We start from the raw sequence: 10,203 nt of genomic DNA, 5'->3' as shown, positions 1-10,203 counted from the left end.
ACTGTTGGTCAACACCCGGTTACTACTCATCGACAGGACTACGCACTATTTCCCTCTGTGCATTTTGTTATTTCTCATCATCACTGTACATAATAAATCACCGCTTGCATCGAAGTCGGCTACCTGGGTCCGCCTCTTTCTCGTTCGCTCACTGACAGGTGCGAACGGCACATAACAGACCTGTGCTCTGTTTACGCTACTCAGTTAGTGTCTGTGTAGTCCTAACAGCATGAAAAGCTATCGCAGACCTTAATGAAAAAAATCAACACAATCAGGGATTACACATTTGTAAAAATATACACATTTTATTGTCATGTATTATTTAATGCCATTATGTTAGAAAATTTGAATGAATGAATGAATGAATGAATGAATCTTTATATGAGCACTGAGGTGGATCCTAGGAAGCCACTTTGTGTCCAGATCCCAAGTTGAGAACAACATATCAGAGCCTGCCGCGATAATACAGGTGTAAAAAAGGCCATCTTAACTTCTTTGAAGCTTTTTGACTTTTGGCCATACGGACTTTATTGTCATCCTAAACAGAGTGGGGGAAAAAAACACACACAAACATATGTTTGTGTCTATCTTTATGAGGACATCCAGTGATATAATGCATTCCCTAATACCTAACTTTAACCATCACAACTAAATGCCTAACCACAACCCTAACCTAATTCTAAGCTTAACCCTAAAACCAAATCTCCCCCCAAACAGCCATTTGAAGCCTGAGAAAATGAGGACAGGCCAAAATGTCCTCACTTTCCCAAAATGTCCTAACTCCCGCGGTTTAAAATTCAAACCAATGTTCACAGTGCTGGCTATACAAGTACACACACACACACAGATGCACAGACTTTCCAAGCTACCATGCTGTAATGTCCATGGTGACAGGTGGAAAACAGTGTTTCATAAAGGCTGGCTCCCAGGAATTTATTCACAAGCTGTCATGCTCTGCAACAGGCAAGCAGTGCAGTGTGATGCATGATAACCATATCCACACCATGAAAGAAGATGCTGATGATAAAGTGCTGAAATAGATTACATCTGCCTGCGGAAGTTACAGCAGCAGGCTGCCTCCTGTCTGGCACAGACAGCCACAGTGAATCAGAATAGGATATTTGACATGTATTCTAGAGATCTAATCTCAGAATATCAAAGTGCTTTTGTCTGAAAGATGAAAGTTTTTTTTATAGCACTAAACACTAAGTGCAGCTCAGGCTTATGGGAATGGGCTTAGTTTTGCATGTATTTGGTCAAAAACCAAAACATCGAAAATTGTAACATTAGCAAAACTAACATTTTGATATGATAATGTTACTTGAAAAGTCAGAGGATCTCCAAAGTTGAAAAGGCCTGAATGAATACCAAAAGGATATAGTTATTCTAATAACAGAGAAATTATCTGCTAAAGTGTCGGGCCCAGATCAGGTTTGATCATCATCAACCATGATGCGTTTTTATTCTGACTGGGCTGTTGTTCCAATTATTAGTGGAATATTAGGGTCCATATAAATGCAGCTAATGTTGTGTCTACAGCTCACTCTGCTACCTCTAAGTGATCAAAAAGCAATAACAGGAGCAGAATTTATAGAATATCTGCTGGAACACACTGGAACAACACTCCACCACTTTTTTTTCTCAAAGTAAGAAGAAAGAATATTCACATAATCTGGTTGAAATAGTAAATAGGTGAGTTCCAACTGGGTTTGCCCTGGCCCACCTAGGCCCACTGAAGTCTGTAGGGACAAAACACTCATCCATCGCTTCACACACACAGATCCCAGCAGCAGAGCTGGTCATCATCATCATGCAATATAGTGTAAGTGGATGGTCAGGAAGCAGACAAGAATGCTCTGCTCACAATGCCCTCCAAGTGAAGCTTCTAACTGTTGAGTGGAAGGCAAGTGACTGGTACCAACATATCAGCAGCACATTATTCTAAAAAATCTGTTCAGATTGAGAAGATCACAGTTTATATCTAATGCCAAAGAAACAAGTAGTGTAGTTATAGTTTTTCTCTGTAGTAATTTAGAATCTTTTAACAAAAGGACATCAAGTGTAGCTTTTCTTGCTCTCTTCAACCTCAGTGTGCTCACTACAATGCTGGAGAGCACCTCCCACAAAGATGACAGTGCGGCTCACAGTAGCATGTACACATTCATTTTTCAAACACTGCAAACACAGCTGCAGAGAAGGTAAGGTAGTAACACAGTACTGAATCCTTACCAGGGGATCAACAGGTTGTACATCTTTGCCAGATGACCCTGCATGTTTGCCTTTTTATTATAGCCCAATGTATTAGCACCCCAGCCATCCAGCTAGAGTGGCCACATGTGACTAAAGTCAGTCTGTACAGATGGTCAGGAGACCAAAACTGATGTCTTATCATAGTCTTGCAGTGAATGTTTTCTTAGTTTTAATTGGGGAAACCATATTGTAGTTACCATGCAGATATACTGTAAAAAACAAATAACTATGAAAGCATCAGCGCTGAATGTAATCCAGGGTTTTGCAGAATCATCCAGTATCAACATTCTGTCTGTCAGTAAGGTTTGTGTAAGAAGTGCTCTGTGACTAGACACTCTCCGGTGCAAAAAGTTGAAACCGTGGTAACACAACCCAGATGACACTTGGGTCTATTGTTAATTTAAAAGATATGAAGCTGTGAGAAGTTTAGTTTAAAAAACAAAACAACTAGTCTAGCAGTTCCCCGCTGCTTCCAGTCTGGTACTGGTTGCACAGACATTAAACCCTAATGGATCTTGTCATGTGACATCAGAAGACAAATAAACTTGGGAGTTCCCAAACTATGGGACAGTTCCTGAGATAAATGAGATCCACACTCTGTGTCTGGAAGTTGCTTTCTTTTCCCTGCTCACAGCACTTCAACATGAACACAGAGGCGGAGTGAGAAGTCTAATCCAAGCAGACAGGCATTCCCTCAGCATTTTTCATCCTGCAGAAACGAGTCATTGCTAGGCGCACCAAAACAAGGGTCGTGTGAATTCTGTGTACCTTCTGGCCCTGTCTAATGTAACTGTGACCTGTAAGATGAATGAACTCTTACTTTTTTCTCTCTTATTCCAAATGCTAACATGCACATTCCTCTGGTCCCTTTCACTCTCTCCACACACACAGTGTTAAGTCCTACAGTGTGTCCTGGACACTAGAATTATCAGCCGTCACAGCAGATAGAATAACAAGCTTGAGCCTGGGGTGCCATGAGATTGCACTGGAATGTAGTTTTGAGAGGGCTATACTCACATGTTAGATAAAGCCTGGGTGTATACTTGTTTATACATGCACATACTGACCTGGAGGTAATGGGGACAAGGGAATAGATTAACCAGACAGCATTAATACCCCACCAAATGGCCACAACAGCCGAGGCTCTGCTTGGTTTATGGACTGAACCTGGAGTTGAGGATGATGCCATGACAGTCACTTATGTTTGTGCAGTGGAAGAAGAGGGAACATAAGGAGAGGACAGCTGTGGTGTTTCATTACAAAGAAACCCAGTGGGACAGAGATGCCATGCACGAACAGTATAACACCTCTGTCAGAATTTGGAGAAGATTTACACCACCTAGAGTATCCAATAATAAGAGACACTGCAGGGCACACTCATTAGGACATACTGTATTTTTATGTTTGTGACCAGCAGGTATAAGGAGCAGTGAGCCTCTAAACAATGTCACTGTGACTTGGCAATATTGTAGAATTCAGTATGTTATGATAATATTTCTATCTGATACCCATGGAGAAATTATGAGACAACAGGCCCCTGAACACAGACAGGTAAGAGGCTCCACCCCTCCTACACTTCTGGAGCAAGACTCACAGACTGAGCAAACACATCATTTACATATTGTTGTTTTGTGTCTTTTTGGGTCTGTTTTTAGACATTTTGTGTGTGATTTTTTTTCTTTTGCATCTCTCTCTTGTTGTTTTCCACCTTTTTTCACTTGTTTTGTGTCCATTTTTCAGTTGTTTGGCATCTCTTTGTAGTGTTGTAATTAGTTCTGTCTTTGGGGTCTTTTTGGTCTCTTTGCAGTCATTTTGTATCTTTTTGCATGTATTTTTTTTTTCTAGTTTTGAGGCTTTTTCTAGTTGTTTTGCAGTATTTTGATTGACTTACCAATGAAAAGGTTAACACATCCTTCACAGTTCTCTGATCTAGGGGGCCCCTGAACCATTAGGCCAACGGGCTAGTGCCCAGGAGGCCTGTTCAGTAATATCCAGCCATGCTGCTACTGTACCTACTGCTAACCTAACGCAAAGAAATCTTGCTCAGATGTTTGTCATAATAAGAACATGGTTGCTTTTACAAGATTTATGTCACATTATAACATTATATTTTTTATTTTATTTATATTTTTTGTTATTAAATACAAAATTATTTTACAATTATTTTTCAAGAAACTTTTCAGCCTGTAACATCTTTTTATTTCATCATACCACAAAACGTTGGTTATAAAACTATTTTGTTATAATGACATATTGACTTCTCATTAAAACAATGAAACAATTACATAATATATGTAAGTACTATTATCTATCACAAGTGGGCCCACAGACCCAAATGCACATGCAGTCTCCATACTGCCTAAAAATATCGTCTTAGCTAACTGTGCCCACTGTTGACCAGGTCACATACTCATAGACTGAAGTACCAGTTAAAGGATGCTTCAAGGCCCAGATATCAAGCAGACAAAGAAACTACACTCTTAGGTTTGGATTTGATGGTAGCCTCAAAACTTCACATTGTGGGTAACACTGTTGTTTTTCCCGTCCCCCGTCCTGCTACAGTCATGTTCCTGTCTTCTCCTCTTCCTCTGGCCGGTTGTGTGAAGAACTTTAGGCATTAATTCAGAGACAATACGTCTCTTCCCCCTCTTAGACTGCTGACTACCCCTCTCTGTAAGAAATGCAGCCACAGAGGAGACAAACACACTTTGTGCAACAAGTAGAGAGGGTCCAGCTTGAAAATATTGTCATTATTTAGTTTTTCAGTAGCACAGCACAAGAATAACATATCTCACTGATAGAATGTCCCTTTTGATTTCATCTACTCTTGGGAAATCCTTCCGAATTTTAATGCAGTGAAAATACAGCACAATCCCCTGTGCTCTGTTTCAACTGTCAATCTAAATTTTCTCATAATAAAAATAAATCTTTAAAAATCCAACAAGGCTGGAGAAGATAAATTTCTAGAACATCTGGAAGTTGAGATACAGCAAGAGCTATAAAATTCAAGCCACATGACCAAGCCAGCCATGTGTTAAAGGGTCAGATGAGTCAAGGTATGAAAGGGTGTTATATCTCCCAGATAGGGATCGGATGCATTGTAAGTGGATAATAAGTAGTGTCATAGACCACGCCTACTCTTTAGTGATGGTTGTTCCATTTTAACAGATGACACCTGGATCAAATTAAAACAAAAGACATGGAAGCCTTCAGAGAACACATCCACAAAGTGGTCAGCAACATCAAGTTCATTCAGGAGGATGTCAGAGGAACTAGTTTGGCTTTCCTGGATGGTTCCTTAGGCACTGAAGATGAGAAAAGCCTCAACTTCCAAGTATACAGGAAACCCATACACGCAGCCCAGTACTGACTCTTTGATTCTCACCATCAAACTGGGAGCACAAACTGGAAGTTATCAGGATCTACCAGGCTGAGAACCTGCCTACAAAGGCAGGGGGGGAAGGAGGAGGAGCACTAACATATCAAAGAAGCATTTAAACCCTGTGGGTTCCCAAATGGGCCTTTGTCAAAACCACAGGAAGATCCAGTAAGAACCCCTCTAAATCAGACAGAGAAGAAAAGAAAAGAAAGAATATGCCATTTACATTATGTCAGACTGGAACGACCATTACTAAAGGAGGTGGTCTACACCACCATTTATCAACCACTTACAATGCAGTTCTGAGATCCCTAACACACAATCCACATCTTGGCCCATGATCCTGATGAACCACATAATGTATAACAACTCCCATACCTGTCAGTCAGAAGTGAAGAAGCTTCTCCAATGAGAGGTGAAACATCTTCAAGAACCTCAAGCGAGTCCAGTTGCCACCTGCTGTACCGTCGTCCTGGATGACTCAGAGTCTCTTAATATGATTGTGTGTAACGTGTAAGGAGCTGTTTGTAGTGAACCCACATAGGATCTTAGTTGTGGTTATGAGGTTCACTCATCCCTCCAGTAGAGCGCAGAGACTTGGGGCGTCAATGCCAAAGAGCACTGAAACTGTTCTGGTGGCATATGGTGGCCATAGTATCTTACTAATGCTGTGTTTCCACTATTGGAACATAACAAGTGGTATACACTGTACTTCCCTCAGCCATCACCAATCATAGCCTCCAGGGTTGACACATACTGCCCTGCTTTGCTTTTTCCACTGTATTTTCTCTCTGTCAGTCTCTGTTTAGAGGAGAGAGGGGCTTCTCCTCCAGTCAGCTGTGTGTTTACACACAGCGCTTGTAACGCTAATGCTTGAGTTGTGAAGGCGCAGACATTTAATCAATCACCAATGACTCTTGTGTGCGCATGCTCCACCTCCTCCCTGTGGTCCTGGTACTTGATTCTAGTACTACCTCCTGAGGGGTGCTGAAATTTAGCTCCCAGAATGCACCTCTGAAGCAGGCACACCGCAGTGAAAACAAACACAGAACCCATGATGAGCGTTACTTGGTGCAACACGTTTCAGAAGGTTCCCATAAGAAACTTTGTTGGTTTGTCCCTATATTTGTCATCCAATGATTGTTGTAGAGCTGTCCCACAAGTGTCCAAAAAATAAAATAAAAAATTAATGCAGCCCCCCCTCAGAACACACTCTCATACTTACAACTAGGCTGAATGCAAGAACTGAAAATGGGCATTGTGTCTGTTTCTGATTGGATATTTTTGCACTGTGGTATGAAATAGATATTGTAGGCTTAATAGTGTATTTCGTGTAATAAAATCACACATTTATCTCAAGTAAAATTTGAAGAAAAGCTGCCTGTGTTTTGCTCTGGGAATAAAATGCTACAGTATCTATCTGCTCACATGTGGTTTCAGTCAGAAAATGCTTCCATGTGGCCACCCACTAGCGTTGCAGGGAGCACAACTGTTCCAGCAACAAAAACCTCATTGTAGGTTGGTGATCATCAGTTCAGCGACTAAAGCTTTGTTTTGCTGCAAAACTAGTTCATGACTGAGTTCAGCCCTGAGGCTCATAAAACAGATAGGGGTGCTACTTCCTGTTGTAATATCATAATAACTGTGATACTGTTACTCTATGAGGATGTATTAAAGCCATTTTTTTCTTCTAGGTTACATATACAGTAAATAAAATGTTTTTTATAACTAAATATGTAGCACATTTGACATGTGCAGTGTTGTATAACAATACCATAAATTAAATGGTTTACCGTCAAATTAAGATGCAAAACATTAACTGTTAATACAAACCGAGACATCAAGAAGAAGAATCACCGACTGATGTATAAAACGACATTTATTTACAAACATATTTTGCACTGATTACAAAGTTACAAAGATTGTCATTCTAAAATGTGATTCTTCTGTTGTCCCTAACTTGAATTGTACAAGTATGACATGGTGAGCATAAAAATACATGCACATATCTGTACACTCTGTCACCAAAATATATCTGGTTACAAAATACATTGCTCAATATAAACATCTATGGATTTCTGTTTCACCAGTGTTCATACAGTGGCTCCCCTTCACTTTTTGCACACTATATTGTGTTATAGATGTAACTGTAAATGGATAAAATTGCCATTTTTTCCGAACTCAACTCATTAGGACAAACTAAAAACACATTTTAGAGATTTTCACAAATTTATTAAAAACCCAACCATTTACAAAAGTGTTAATTCAGGACTTCATGGCAGCAGGTAGTGCCTCCAGTCTTCTTGGGACTATATTGTCTTTGGACATCTGTTAATGAGCACTTTATGGCATTCTTCCTGGCACATGCTCTCAGGCTCTGGATGAGAAGTGTCTGTGATCTGCCATCTTCAGGTCTCTGTGCACGTTCTGTGGGGCTTTGGCTGGGCCACTAAAGGACAGTCAGTCAGACACTTGTCCTGAAGCCACTGCTAAATTGGCTTGGCCATATGCTTCAGGTCAGGTCAGAACGGTGAACCCTCACCCCAGTCTCAGGTCAGGTGCACTCAAGGATCTCTTTGTATTTGGCTGCTACCACAATACTTCACTGTAGGGACAGTATAAATCAGGTGATGAGCAGTACCTGCTGTTCACCAGATATAGTGCTTGGAGTTCTGCCGACAGAGGCCAGTTTTTGTCTCATCTGAGGCCCTTCTTGCCCAGTGAGTTAATTTGGCCAGACAGCCAACTGTTGGAAGAGTCCTGGAGGATCCAAACTCCTCCTATTTCTGTGATTGAGGCCACTGACTCCTGGGAACACTCATAGATTTAGAAATGGTTTTATGCCTGTGTCCTGATCAATACCTCATTACCGTTTTATTGTACAGAGCTCCTTGGACAGGGCTTGGTTTGTGCCCTGACATGCAGTATGAAGTCTAGGACCTTATATACACAGGTGTGTGCCTTTCTAAAAGGATCAATCAATTCAATATGCCACAAGTCGATTCCAGTCAAGTTCTAGACACATCTCAAACAGGATATACCTGACCTCAGTTTAGAGCCACAGCAAATGGTCGGAATACTTTTGTGAATGAGAGATTTCAGTTTTTGCTTTGTAAAAAACCTGCCAGTATTTTGACAAACATTTTGATTTTGTCATTATGGATTATTGAGTGTAGACCGTTGGGTAAAAATGGCAATTTTATTAATTTTAAATTAAATCTACAACACAAAGTGTGCAAAACATGAAGGGGTCTGAATACTTTCTGAAGCCAATGTATTTCTGAGATGCACATTTCAAACTATTCTTCTTCTAGGTATTTTATAATAAAATAACAGAGCTGCTAAAGCTTAGCAAAAATAGACTGCAGTCTGCTGAAGGCGCTCTCTGCTGCAGGTTCTGCATCTTCAACAGCAAATACTGATATGTGATTGCTGACTCTGTATATAGTGTGGAGAAATATGTGTTTATCTTCTTATAGCAGTAAAGGCTAAATGAGGGTTACACCCCAATCGTTTTGCAAATGTCCTGGCGTGTCTGAGGTTAAGTTAGTGGCATGAAACTGAAAAGCTTGAGATCTGCCAAGCGCAAAGACAAAGTATTGAGTGAGTCAGTGACAGTCTGCATGCAAACAACATCTGGAGAGTTTGGTTGAAGAGTCTATACTGGAACAACACATGATCACACATTACTGTTTGCTATAACAGAAATAAAGGGAGAAAAGAGGCAACCTTGATGTGTGCCTCAAAAAATAAGTTGATTTGTGAATTGCTTGAACCTAGAGTTTAATAAACAAAAGAAAAAGTAAGGGAAACCCTGGTGTGTGCAACAAGAGTGTGAAAACAAATTTTTAGCACCACAACCAGTAGCTAATATGAAGCTTGACGAGATACTAGGTTATTAGAATCTCAGCCTTTAAAAAGCAAATGAGTTTGTGGGAGATTTCTAACATTGACCTTTATAATTATTTGGTGGATATAGTTTTCATTTTTAAAATTTAAGCCACTATGGGTAGCATTAAAATCCTTCATCTGGCATCATGCAGTAGCATTATCAAAAAGACTGTGGCAGATGATAACGCACACCACTACACTCTCACAACCTTCCAACTCAGGGACACAGAAACAAGATCTGAAAACCAAATATGGACCTCTAGTTTCATGATAGTATCCTACAGCAGTATGCGTTAATGGTATGTGTAAAGCCAACAATAACAAGACTGAAAAGGGTATATATTTATCTGTGATAAACAGCTGATAGTGAACTTTTGAGGCAAATACTGATATCAATTTTTGGGAGTTAAAAAAAATTAGAACACAAATTATCATCTGATTGTATTGATTTTTTCTTCTACATAAGCTCAAAATACAAACAATCATTTCTGGCATTTCTGTAATGCAATCATTTATTACTTATCCATTATTCATCATGACTAATAGAGTTCATAAAAGCAGCAGGAGATGTGTTGTATTATTCAATAGGACTGCATTCAAAATTAGAGCAGTATTCAGCTGGGAATAACGCCATTCAGGATTGATAAATCTAAAAAAAAAGGGGGGGGGGGGGTTTGTTGTTT

The sequence above is a fragment of the Monopterus albus genome, unplaced genomic scaffold (genome assembly GCF_001952655.1).
Source record: "Monopterus albus unplaced genomic scaffold, M_albus_1.0 scaffold25.1, whole genome shotgun sequence".
NCBI classification, from domain to species: Eukaryota; Metazoa; Chordata; class Actinopteri; order Synbranchiformes; family Synbranchidae; genus Monopterus; species Monopterus albus.
The sequence above is the reverse complement of the archived record's forward strand: the minus strand, read 5'-3'. Positions refer to the sequence as shown.